This window comes from Lycorma delicatula, chromosome 4 (genome assembly GCF_047948215.1).
Source record: "Lycorma delicatula isolate Av1 chromosome 4, ASM4794821v1, whole genome shotgun sequence".
NCBI lineage: Eukaryota > Metazoa > Arthropoda > Insecta > Hemiptera > Fulgoridae > Lycorma > Lycorma delicatula.
In genome coordinates, this window is record NC_134458.1 from 1346640 (window position 1) to 1360062 (window position 13423).

The following is a 13423-nucleotide window of genomic DNA, read 5'->3' on the forward strand; positions in this document are numbered from 1 at the left end:
TCTGCATAATAGATCATCATCAATAATTAGACCCTAAGTTTCAATTGGTTCTGGTTTCGAACCTAAGACATGTTCATGTTGTTTTAGTCCTGGAAGATGGACCATGACATAGTACCATTGAGTTCTGGTATTTCTCATGTGGAAAGGTTCAGTTGACCATTTAAACCTATTTTTGCCATAATAAAAATGACTGATTCACCATCCGGACTATCTTAACTTTGTTCAAATGAAGTGTTGTAATCGCTTTCAATAACATAATCTTTATCAATGTCAGCATTATCTACATCACTAAGGTCTTCATAAAAAAAAATCATCCGCCAAACTATTTATGATTTCAGGATCATCAGTTGAAGCATTACTAACACAAGGATTACTATTCATCATATACAATTAAAATAGTTCCAAAATACACAACGAAAAATGTAATTATCTTTTATGAGATAATAGTTTTTTACCACTACAAAAAAAATATAACAACTTCTAACAAAAAAAAAGACTCATAACTTAAAAATAAAGAAAAGAGAATGAAGTAATTAAAAAATAGACTGTACAAAAAGATGTACACAGAATCAACAAACATTAAAATATAGAAGTGTACAACATGATAACCAGTACAAGGAACTGGAGGATGACATTACCCTAACAAGCACTGAAGGTAACAAATAACAATGGCAACTGAAAGAAAAGAACACACGCAAAAGGTACTCGGGTGGTGGGGGCATTGAAACAGTTTATGCGCAAGGGACACCATTTCAAAATAGTCGAGTGGTATGACATATGCCACCTTGTGAGTTAAGAGTTTTAATGGAATTGTGAATTTAGAATTCTTGCCTCAGGGTGAATCAGAGAACCACACCTACCTATCAAGGCCTTTTACAATGGTTATGTGAAAAAATCCACAGGAAGAGACCAGAATTTTGATGAGACAACTCACAATTCCTTCACCGCAATAATGCATCTGCACAATCAGCTTTGTCGATTTGTCAGTTTTGTGTCAAAAATCAAATGACTGTACTCCCTCGGCCTACCTACTCGCCAGAACTGGCTCCTTGTGATTTTTTCTTATCTCTGAAATTATAATCAGTGATGAAAGATAATCAGTGATTATAATCAGTGATGAGTACCTTTTGAGAGTATTGATCACATTAAAGCAAATTCGTCACGGTCCTTACACGCTATTTCAAATAAAGCTATCGAAAACTGCTTTGCAAAATGGTAACACCACCTGGAAAAGTTGTGAACAGGGGATGGGAATACTTTGAAGGGTACAAGGATCAATAATACGTAATAATAATAAAGATTAAAAAAATAAAGTTCCATTATACGGTTATATTCTAAACAGACCTCCTACATACACTTCTTTTACAATCCATTAAAATAAAATAAAAAACTTTTTGGATTTATGTTTTTCCTTTTTTGGACTCTTGATTAGCACTTTTGCAGAGATCTCTGCTTCTTCAACAAAGAATTATTATTTCAATAAATTAATAACATTTTTAAATTCTGAAGATAGTTGTTTATTATCATACAAAAAAAAACACAAATTTTAAATTAATATTTTCCGCAGCTAGAATGCAATTTGTTGAAATATTTATTGTCGTTTATTTTATTAGAAATTTATTCTCTATTTTTTTTTCAGTTTGTTTTGTTTTCTATTCTTGCAAATCTGCTTAACTGCCATACAGAATACATCTCTTACACATTAAGATAAAAATATGAACATGTGATAAAGTAATTGTTAAAATAAGAGAAAAAAATTTAATCTGATAACTACATTAAGTAATTCTCAAAGCAATATTTCAATAGTGACTGACTGTGTTCATCCACCATACACTGGAAAAATAATACATATAAGCTTTAAAATTTAATCTACATACCTGATCTACACCATCATTACTATACACACTAGTTTTAATGATAAGGATTTAAATCCTCATCATTATCAGCATTGTCAACAAGCAAAACATCTTCCAATACATCCATCGATGCCAAAACAGGCCATTTTTCATGTCGGTGATGTCTAACAGTGTGCCAACCTACAAAAAAAAAACTTCTGATAAATGATCTATTTATTTTTTTAATATTCTTTTGTTTTTTTATTTATTGTATTATATTGTGCGGCATTTAAGTATTGTTTTATTTCAAAATTTACAAGTAAAATAATACCAATTCAGAAAAAGAACCTTTTAATTTAATTTTAAATAAATTAGTGGATAAATTTTTAAATGGACAGATAATTTATTAAAAATAGCTAAGCAACATACTTAAACCTTCTCTCATAGTGCTGTACTATGTTACTCAAAATAATCTGGCTGTATTGCAGATAGACATTTTTCTTTAACTACTTTCCTTGTAAAAAGTGTATAACATAAAAATACACAGATTCAATTATTATAATAATGGATCTATTAGCTTGATGAGAATATATATTTTAATGCAGTATAAAATTTAAAAAAAAAAATCAATAAACAAATTTAATTTCTGAAGTCAGCAGATATTCATTTCACAACTGATATTTTCTTTCGAAAATTAAAACTTTAAGTAAAATTATGTTCGGTTTTGAAGAAAAAATAGAATGAACTGGCTTTTTCTTTCATTCAGATCTACCTTACAAGTTACTTTAATACTAGATGGCTTCACTTATATATATATATATATATATATATATATATATATAAATGAATTCTACACAATCCTATTTTTCCATTAAATATGATGATATTCCATTATAACTCCCTCATTAAAAAATGATATATATTGCAATATATTATGTACGTGTTTAGGACTCATCTTACCCTATACATAAATAAAAAAATGTGAAAGTTCTATGACAAACACCATTTCTAGAAGAAAGAATAAATGAACAATCGTCATCCTACTTTTGCAAAAAAATAAAAACTAACCCTACAATTTTATTTATATATTGGATATATTACAAAGTACTCGTTACATAAATGTCAATAAATGATTTATATTTTCTTTATTTATAGCAGTGGTAAAAGAGACACTTACTCTTACGAATTTTCAACTTGACTTTATTCCATTAAAAAATTATATATATAAACATATTATATGCATGTATACAACTCATCTTATGCAATCTGTACACCAAATATGAACTACACGTCATCATATTTTTGAAAAAATAAAAAATCTAAACTTACATTTTAATTATTTTTTGGTTATATTACAAAATATTCATTACATAAATGCAAATAAATGATTGATATTTTATTTATTTGTGGTGGTGGGAGAAGAAATTGATTTTCTTACTTATTTTCAAATTGTCTTTATTCTATTAAAAACTGATATATAATGCAACATATTATATATATATATATATATATATATATATATATATATATATATATATATATATATATATATATATATATGTGTATATATATATATATATATATATGTGTACGACTCATCTTAATTTTTATGTATATAAAATACGAGAAAGTTTTTTGACAACAATCATGTCTAGGGAAAAAGAAATAGGAACTTCACATCATCTTATTTTTGTAAAAAAATAAAAATCTAACCATACGTTTTTATATATTTTTTTGGATAAATTTCAAAGTACTCGTTACATAAATGCAAATAACTGATTGACAGTTTATTTATATGTGGTGGTGGGAGAAGAAATTCATTTTTTTACAAAATTTCAAATTTACTTTATAATGAATATAAATAGCTTTACTATGTTCAAACAAACCAAGTCTCCAGCCCCGAATAAACATAGTTTTACAAATTTAACATTCAGATAAAATCTTATATAACTCATTGGAACTTTCTCCTTAAGAAAAATAGTAGGATGTAAACAAAGTATTCCAGCTACAATACAACTCCCAAAACCATTCCACCAGTTCATAAAACTTGAAAAATATGTTCAGATTTGTGTACTTTGTAGCTCTAAACAGATAAAAAGTAAGTCAGAAAGAGAAATTAGGTCTTTATTCAAGTGTAAACAGTTTAATCTCCCATTATGTTGAGTTTGACATTTCCTTGAGTATCATGAAGAGAGAGGTGTTGAAGTGTCCCAATAAAAAATAATTGAATTTTTTATTAGTTTTTTATATTAAGTAAAGGTAGGTCTTTAAGTACAGACCAAATTTTATTGCATTAGTGATATAATAAAATATACACTGTGTGAGTCTTAACTCACACAGGTAGGTTGATTAAGATCAACCCACAATCAATGTTTCTTTAGATTAATAGTTACCACCATTAGATAGTTGAAATAATGACCACGAGAGAGTTAAATTCATAAACGTATTCTATTTTTATTACAAAATTTAAAAAAATGTCTTAACCCAGTAAATTAAAGTTATAAACAGCTTTCTTTGTAATAGTAAAAATTAATAAATTAAATATTCATAAATCTATGGTGATGATCATAAGGCCTATGATTGGATTTCCATCTTAGTATGATAGTTGTATATACGATGATTGCAAATGAATGATACTGCGAAATGCGAATGATAGTTTTATATGATGTGTGCAAAACTGTACAACTTTTTTTTGATTCTAGAACTTATAATAGGATGGAGATTTAATTGTGGGTCTTATGAACAACAATGCTTATAACATTGTAACGAGAAAAATAACGAAAACAAAATATTAGATGAAGAAGTTTTTTTTATAATTTGTTTTGTATGTTTAAAACAATGAAGGATCTACAAATTGCAAAATACAGTGTATCTGTTCAATTTTTGAACACAAGAAAGTAAAACCAGTAGATTTTCATAAACAAAATAGTGAGGTTCACGATAAAAATGCTACGACTGATGGTAATTGAAAGACAACAGATTACAAAAGACAGTTTGACAGTTTAACAAAAACTAAAAATATAAAGAAAAATGAACACAGAAAGCCATATGTTGTTAATAACAATTTGATACGGCTCATACACAAAAAAAAAAATTGTAGGAATAAACAGTTTCTAATCTCATGCTGCTGCTGCTGAACACAAGTAATTTAACATATCATTTTTGACAGGTAACAAATGGATGATCATCTTTCTGAAGCCCAAATTAGCACAGAATAACTTTCATTTGCAGCCTGAAGACAATGGTGAAATCAAAAGAATTATGTAACATCAGCTGTCTTCAAAGGTAGGATCATTTTATGAAAAGGATATTCAGAAATTGGTTCCATACATGACAAATGTCTTAATCTCAGTAGAAACTATACTGAAAAATAGTAAGTAATGGTCATTCTTGTAATAAGAAGACTGTCTAAAAATAAATTGTAATTATTTCTTAATAGTCTAATGGTGATTCCATTCTGGACATGCCTCCTGTTATAATTTACCTTTATTTGATTAATACGCAAATATTTACGGTTTGTGGTTATGGTTTATTTATTATGGATGTACACTATAAATAAAAAAACAATGTAAAAAATCATAACAGTAAGCCTGTTGTCTTATACAGTACATACATTTTTTCCTAAACTCAATAATCAAATGTAAAAACTATTCTACAATCGCATCACAGTAATTATCATAGGGATAAGAAATAAAAAATAAATAAATAAAAAACAAAACCTACCAGCAGATCTTAAAGTAGTAGCTCCTTCTGGATTTGTAGCTGTAATGCTAAGCGCATAAAATGCAGTAGCTCGAACAGAATACACTTGGGAGAAACGAACGGTATGAATCATCGCCATCGTAACACGATTATTTCTAGCCCGTTTAGCCCCTTCTGGTGAACAGGAAATATGACCTAAAGCCCATAACGCAGCTTTCAACTGTAAAATTTCATCATCCGTACGACAATGACCGAGTATAACAGTCTGCAATAATCAATAATTAGTTGATAAAAGTTCAAAGATTAAAAATTACTACAAATGAAAAGTATATCTCCAAAAAAAAAAACTACAGAAATTGAATATCTATGTACAAGAGCAAGTATATTAGCTAAGTACATTTAGTTCATTGAACTAGATTAGGTTAGGTGTTCATTTACTGTCACTAAATGAATACAAAGGAAATGCATTCATGAAAGGAACGCAAAGGAATGAAAACTACTGAATGCAATGGATTGCTTTTTGTCAGTGATATGAAGTCAAGCATCATCTCGATGCTACTTATAGGCTTTATGATTCAATCGCTATGGTATAATGTCTTATTTTGGCGAATATCAAAAAACCTTTTGTTGTATATTTCATGACGTATGAAAATTCCAGTTTTCTTGCTATTTTCTAGTTTAGTTTTATTAAAGAATTTTTTCCTTTTTAAGTTTCCATATCAGGCCAACATTTTTTTGTTGGTTTCTTGTTTTATTTTACAAAAATCAGAATATATACGTTCAGATCAATTTTAACAATTTTCTCATTAAAATATTCAAATAAAATAATTTATAATTCTATTGGATTTGAGTTTTTCCTTCAGTGATCACAATAGCTCACAGTAATTTTAATTATTCACTGTTTCACCTTTAGGTGTAAAATGAATAAAAACTGGACTTTCCTACAATGTAATCATCAACTTTAGTGAAAATATGTGAATTTAACATTTCTTTTCCATAGGAGTTAACAGATGTTTCCAGACTAAACTTGTTGCTTACTTTCTAGTTAAAAATGATGAACACATATCCCATCAATGGTAATTATCCAATTCAGAAATGAATTTCCCGTCATCCTTAGAATGCTTTACGAAAATTTTCAAATAATTCTCTTTAAAATGTCTTCAGTTAACATGAAATACAATAAGCACAACCTTTTTGAAAGTTTAAAGAACCAAGGATATGTTTGTAAATACTGAGGTATGGCTTACACTCAACTCACAATTTCACCAACTTTAATTTGTTGATTATTGTGAACCATTTTTCTTTGCAACTTGTAATTATTTTGATGTGAAGAGAAGACGTATCTTTTTGTTCATCAAACGAATAAATCCTACCTTTATAAAAGTGATTAATTGATTCACATATGTTGCTTCCATTCAAACAATTTTCTCCATATTGCAGTTGCAGTCTCTGAATAATCTGATGGTTTCACCCTCCCTGAATTTTGAAAATGTATCACTGCTCATATCTCTTCTTCGGTGCAATCAGACATAGTACCACTCCTTTTAAATCCATTTATAAATAAAACCACAAACTGCTAAAAATGAAACAATACTTTCAATATATAAACTGTATGAAGTTATGATTTACCAGAACAATCAGTGTTGTGAGAAATATAATAAAAAGAGAAATAAAAATTTTCCTTTAGTTTTTAACTATCCCTTATATATAAAAAAATTACTATTTTAGTAACAGAATTTTATAATCACAATCTTACATATTTAATTTTCAAATGGCTCTAATAATATTTACTATTTAATATTAATATTTATTTATTTAATATTCAAAGGCTGATTTAAAATATATATATTCAATTTATTTAATATATGGCAACCATTTAGAAAACAAGATTGTTGGTTTTATTTTTCAGTAAAGGTAGAAACATGTTTTTTTTCATTAAACAATACCATCATTATAGTAATGCATAGTTTTATAATTTTAATTAATAGTGGAGAAACGACTGAATTTCCCCTTAAAACAGCTGGAAATCTCAACCAACTCTTAAAAACAAGTTCAGTCATTCATAAAATCATGGAATGCAGTACTGAACTCATTCTTGTCTATCTGACTTTTGATTAGGTTGATTTTATTGTGATACTGAAACAACCATTAGGAAAATTTATAGACAGACCTAAATGATAAAGCTCTGTTTTTACATACATTAAACTAAAAATGTCTATATTATCTTTAAACAAAAAGTTATTAATGCTACAAAACATTAAAATTGCACTATTGGAAACACTACCTTCTATGCTTATATTTTTTGTAATTTTTATATTTTCTTTGAATGAATAGCAAAGCACAATAATAATGTGCAAAAAGAACAAGATTTAATAGTTATCAAGTACATTTTTTTTAATCACATTTTTCGTTAAGATATAACTTCTAACGCAATCAATCTTTTATCATCATATTTTTCAGCTGTATTAAATTTCTCTGACTGAGTATTTATCTTAATTATCTAGATATAAAAAAAATAATAATAAATAATAAATTAAAACTAACTTTAATTAATTTTTGTATATTTTCATCTTGTTTTAATGTGTTAAACCCAGCTTCATGTTGGGTCAACTGTCCGTACAAGTGTGGTGGTAGAAAAACATCACTTGGTGAATGTTTGGCACCACTTATTCTAGCACAATACCGTCCATCTTCACCACGTTGATGAAGTGTCAATGAATCGCATAACTGGCTTTCAATAAGACATACATATCTGAAATAAAATATTGCAACAAATAAAAATAAATAACCCAAAAGATAGATGATATAAGATATTAGATAAGATAAACTTATTTTTGTAATCAGCAATAAGGAAATATCATTTATTGAATAACAAAAGGGGCAGATGGTTTGATATTTTTAAATAATTAAAATATACAAAATTCTTAATTATGTATAAGGGTCATTCAATAAACAAATATTTTTAGTAAAGGTAAAGCTTAATGCAGGCAATTGAAACTTTTTTAAATGATGGTTGGCAATCTTGGGAAGTGTTAGTCAGCTGGTCGATTAATATTTACATAAACATAACCTCTAAAGTCTTAGTTATGATGGCCTGTCTACTTTTTAAGAACAGCGTTCTGTGATCCAATTTTTACTTTCAGAAAGTGTACAACCATCAGAAATATTCCCTCAGATGAACAAACAATACAGCAGTAGTTGCATGAACTGTGTGACTTTTTACGCATAGGTGGAACAATTTTAAAATGGCCGCAAAAGCATGGCTGACAAGCACAGTTCTGGGTGGCCAGAAAGAGTGTTGACTTTGGTGTTAGATTCTCGTATTGATTCACTTATCCAAGAAGACTAACGACTTACAGTTAAACAAATTGTTGAAAAATGTAATAAGAATTGTGCAAGGTAAGTTCCCAGAGAGCTTACTGTTCATCACAAAGCTGAGAGATTTCACTTTTGCACTGAACTCAAAAATTGTTTCAATAATAAAGGTGACACAATTTTGAACAGGATTTTAACCTATGATGAAACTTGGATACATCATTTTGAGCCGGAGTCCAAGCGTCAAAGCATGCAGTGAAAACACCCTGAATCACCTGTCCAAAAGAAATTCAAAACGCAACCATCAGCTGGTAAGGTCATGTTAACCATCTTTTGGAGTGCTTATGATCCGATTTTTCTTTGATTAATTGGAGGAGCAACACACTATCAACAGCTTATACTACTCAGCCATGATTGAGAACAAAGTCGAGCCTGCAATGAAGAGGAAATGCCCAGGATGGTAGAGGAAAGGTGTGCTTCTTCTTCAAGACAACATTCAAACTCATACAGAACAACTGATGCTGAAAACTATTGGCAAAGTGGGTTGGAAGCTCTAGACAAAAAATTGTATTTATTTAATAAACCATTTTTGCTGTACAGTTATTTGTATGTTTAATTATTGAATAACCATCATTAAACATTTATTTTATCTAAATTTTTTTATCAAAGGAGGTATTTCTATGATAAACACTTTTTTTATGTCTTTCTTGAAATAAACTTTTATCTTATTATAATCTACACTAAAAGGGAGATGACTAGTCCATGTGCAGAGTATACTTATAGATGATAAATCAATCAAATCTCATTCACTGAATACGGCTATAACAGTGATTGAAAGTAATATGATGTAAGCTTATTACTTCAAAAAATTTGGTTCAGTTTGTAATTAAAAAATTACTAGTTTTAAAAAATTTTCAACATCAACAAAAAAAAAAAATAATAATTTTTGAGAATTTTTTACAACTCATATACAAAAGTTTTATCTAGTTTCCAGAGTGACTGGAAATACCACATTTAAAATAAGCTGTGTATTTCATGATTTAAAATGTTACAGTATACTGTAAGAAGAGAAACATGATCGTAAGGAATAATTACCCATATAATAATCTCAGGGTTGGTAAAACCAGTCCTGGTAACATGACAGTTGATTTTAATATTGTACGCTACATCTAACTTCTGTCCCATGAACTAAGTAATAAAATAAAAACAAAAAAAAAAATCACCTGATGACCAGGAAAATATCACCAGTAGAGAGTAAAATTTTATCTGGTGTAATGAAAGAGTTTAATATAGGAATGTGAAAGAAAAATAAATACTGCACAAAAAGAGATTGCTGATACAACGTGAGCCACAATAGTAATATATAAAGGCCATTTTTTATTACGCAATAAGACATTTTTTTAAACTAATTTATTCCAGTGGATGGGCGATTGAGTAATCTATCAATTCAGACGGACCTATTTTTATCTCTTACTTTACTTCTCTCTCACCCTCACCCTTTCACTTCCTCTCTTTCTCAATCAGCTCTATCTTTATCAAGTCGCATGATTCAACAGAACTCGAGCCGCTTTACAAACATATATGGGCATGTACTATTCTTACACATATTTTCAGTGTTAAATATGTTATTTCAAACTTTGACCCCCTTTGGAGGGCTACCCTATGTTTCAATTAAAATTTCCCAAAAGACGACCCACAAATTTTTTATGGAAAATCCAAATCAGGTCTCAAAACCGAAGGGTAAGTAGCTGGATTCATCCAAACTGAATCAATAGATTACTCAGCATCAAATTTTTTTAATTTAAAAATTAATATAAAATAATTTTATTTGAAATTATGCAATAATCAAGTTCATTTAAATTATTTTTACTTTTGTTAAGACAATTTCACCACTTAAATAAGACAGTTGTGGTTACCTTACAGTCACAAGCTTCATCAAAAGCGAGTATTGCAGCATTGACAACAGCTCTATCTTCATCATACGGTCGACCTACTAAACGTTCGACCACCCAATCTATTATATCAGCATTATTATGTAGTGGAGTTCTCAATATGACATGTAATAATTTAGTACAATATAAACGGCATGATAAATTCTGTGATGAAAGTTCTTTACTGATAATCTTTCTGTAACCAAAAAATAGAAAATAAATAATTATTTTTCAGTAATTATTATTTCTTATATATAATAAAATGAGTAGAATATTAGATTAAATATGCAATTAAAAGAATGAAATTTTTAAATACAATTCTAATCTATGCATCCAGAAATCAGTAATCAACAAAATTACTAATTCTGTAACTATTAGAATTGTTTGACTTGGTTTTAAAAAAATTGTACATGAAAACCCGTAAAAAAATAATTCACAACCAATTTTTCAAATTTCAATAAAAGTGTTATGTAGTAAGATGAATTAGGTGCCAATATTTTATGGTTATAAATGGAAAACAAGTTACTTTTGACAGGATATAAAAACTTCTAAAAATATCAAACATACCATGCCAGGCTTACTTATATTCAGATTGTTCACCATACAAACTGGCTACAAATTGAGTGTCATTACAGAAAATAATTCTCACCTCTTCCTCTTGTATTTTAGATGGTTTATTCACGTCATTCATAAGAAGACTGACACAAATAGTGTAAAAGTAATTAAAAATGAGAAAACTGGATTGTGTATTTTGAATTACACATATTCAACCAATAAAAATTACACAAATTAAAGATTTTTTTTTAATTCATCCTTAAAAAACTTCTTTAAATTTTTAATAGTTAAATTTTTAATTTTTTTTATTATCTTTGAGCTCATATCACCATTCATACAAGCATAATTTCTCAAAAAAAAAAAATGAAAACATATACAGTGTATAAATTAACAAAAGTTGAAGTAAAATGTATCCTTTATAAGAGGGTAAAATCTATTTCTTACAACTTATGGCCATAATTTCACATCCTTCAAAGTAACATCTTGAAAATTGAAAAGTGTAAAATAAGATAAAAGTCTAGGCCTAAACCATGTTAATAAATTATCTACCATAAATCACCATACTAATTAAATGGTATTGGTGCAGTCTCCCTATAAATTGCTAGCATTAATCTATTAACTGCCAAACCCAGGTTAACTTGATCATATTTTGCCAAACCCAATTATCTCTTACATTTAATGGCAGCACGAATACCTGCCTAGAAGTATAACCAACTAGATTTTATAACTACCATTAAAGTAATGTTATTTTTTAAATATATGAATCAAGCAAGTTCATATCAGCTATTCACTAAACCTTCAGTGCGTGTAGAAGCAAATATGGCATTGTCTAATGATCACATATTATTGAAGATAAAGAAATGGACCTTTTTTTTGGTGAGAGAAGTAGCTGTGCTCGTGATGAAAAAATTAATGCAATATTTAACAGTCACCTACAAAATAAAGCTGATGAGGAAAGTAAATCAAACAGATCTGACTAAGGGTAAACAAATTACTTGTAACACATATTGTAATTTTAAGTACTTTCTTAATTTTGCTTGGAACAAATTAAAGCTAATCATAATTAAAAAATTAAGCTTACCAAAATCATTATGGTTTTCAATACCTTAAATTAGGATTTAAAAAAGCTGGTCCTGGAGATAAACAGATAAAAAGAAAGCCGACAATTAAAGGATTAATTTGTAAAAAATAATAAATAAAACTATCACAAAATTTTATAAAATGATTAAAAATTAAGCTATCAAAATATAGAAATGATCTCTAGTTATCACAACATAAAACAGTGATAAGTTATCATTTCCTACTCAAAAGAAAACATGACAGAGAGTGAATCACTATGTTAACGAGTTAAAACAAGTAGTCATAAAGTAAGGGTCATCAGCTTATATTTAAATACTAGCAGGTCTGAACACAATTTCACACATGCAGGACTATATATGGCTATTTACGAAGCCACTGCAAATGTTATTTTGATTCAGTAGTCGTTTGCCTGCCGATTAATGCAGATCGCAATGTCTGCGACAATAATTTCTCCCTCCAGTTATGAAGTGCACGCTGTGATTCGATTTTTGTGTACAAAAAGGGTCTTCAGCTGCTGAAATTCATCGGAAGTTGTGCCTAGAGTATGTCCTTACAGAAATGAGTGAAGGAAAGTTTAGACAATAGTGTCGAGACTTTAAAAATGGTCGCACAAATTTGCATGACAAAGAGCGGAGTGGCAGGTCCAGTATTCAGACCAATGAAATCATTGAACAAGTGAACCGAAAACTGTGATATGATTGGCAATTGATGATTAGTGTTCTGGCTGATGACTTTCCACATGTTGGACGCACCTCTATCTACATGTTGTCACAGAAAAGCTTGGATATCACAGATCGTGTACAAGGTAGATACCAAAAATGCTCACCAACCAACACAAAGAGCAAAGAATGTGCGGTGGGGGAGCGTTTTTGGACCGCTATCGACAATATCGATGGAGATGATTTGTTTTCCCAGATTGTTACAGACGACAAGATGTGGATGTCCTACAGCGACGCAGAATCGAAACAAGTCAGTGCAGTTGAACAGCTGCCCATCTCCTGCCTG

General features: G+C 28.9%; 1 pseudogene; it reads right to left on the reverse strand.

The window, feature by feature from the left end:
* Positions 1-1883: 1883 nt before the first annotated feature.
* LOC142323402 (rapamycin-insensitive companion of mTOR-like) overlaps positions 1884-13423 on the reverse strand; it is a 77279-nt pseudogene continuing 65739 nt past the window's right edge.